This window comes from Marmota marmota, unplaced genomic scaffold (assembly GCF_001458135.2).
Source record: "Marmota marmota marmota unplaced genomic scaffold, marMar, whole genome shotgun sequence".
In the NCBI taxonomy this organism is placed as follows: domain Eukaryota; kingdom Metazoa; phylum Chordata; class Mammalia; order Rodentia; family Sciuridae; genus Marmota; species Marmota marmota.
In genome coordinates this window covers 47,981,056-47,982,256 of record NW_026000037.1, presented here as the reverse complement: position 1 = coordinate 47,982,256, position 1,201 = coordinate 47,981,056, and positions in this window count along the sequence as shown.

The following is a 1,201-nucleotide window of genomic DNA, read 5'->3' as shown; positions in this document are numbered from 1 at the left end:
GACTGGTTCTTACCACAGCACCCTCCTTCTTTTTTATGAATTATGGAAGATTCTTTCATGTCTTAGGGGAAATGTTCACCTTCCTAAGAAACAATAATCATAGTCTGTGGGGGAAAAATTTTGAAAGTAGACATAGTGTTAACTTTTAAAATATAAAAGTATGAACTTCTCCTTTTGGTCAATATTTTAAATAAAAATGAGTATGTTTTGTTGATTAACAAATGCTGTTCCCTGATTAAAAATGTAAACTTCCTGTTAAATTCTTACCTGAAGAATTATTTTTTGGACAGATGAATGTATTTAAGTGTAAAAATATTTAGATAGTGAGCAATAGGCAGCAACTGAAATGTGAAGCTTAGGAAGTACCAATAGCCAAACTAAAAGAAGAAAAAAAAAAAGAGGTAGCAAAGTCTTATGCTTTTCTCTTAAAAAAAAAAAAAAGGTTCAAATTTGGATTTTCCTAGCCAATGGGGAAATATTCTTCATAACTATCACCATCACTCTGCACAAAAGAAAGCACAATGCCAAAGGGTGGGAATAGGAAAATAGTTATTACAGACTTTGTAAATTAACTTTTCCTATTCCTATCCCTTGCCAAAGAGTTAATAATATTCATTAACTTGTTCTTTTACCTTTCCATTTGTAGACAGGTTTACTCAGGTCTTTTTTAAAAGGACATTTTCTGTAATGCTATTAGTAGAGACATTCTTACAAAATACAGCTTTCTTGGTTATTTGTAGAAACTGATCCTATTTATTTTTCCTGTATTGTCTGGCGGGCTGATATCTGCATCCCTCTGTTCAGCCCACAAAGGTAGGAAAATGGCCAGGTATTAGGAAAATGGCCAGGTATGAGAAGAAGCCATGTTGTGTATTTTTTTTTTTTTTAATCTCTAGAAAGTGGAATCTGAGATTATAATGTTTCCCAGAAATTTTGTTTTGTTTGGGGTTAAATGATAAACTGGTAGGATTTCACTAAAACAATCAATCCATTCGATTATCAAAAGTTAGACTTTGTTTCTTTCCAATACCTCTTTCTAGTTCAACATTTATAACTGAGTATGTGTCTCTTGTGGTCTTGATTACATCCGGTGTTTCTCGCTGGCAGCATTTCCTCTGTTGAGACCGCCCCCTGTTATTTGCCAGGCTACATTTCTGTGAATATAAAGAGAAAAAAAATCAAGTTGTGCTGGGGGGGGGGG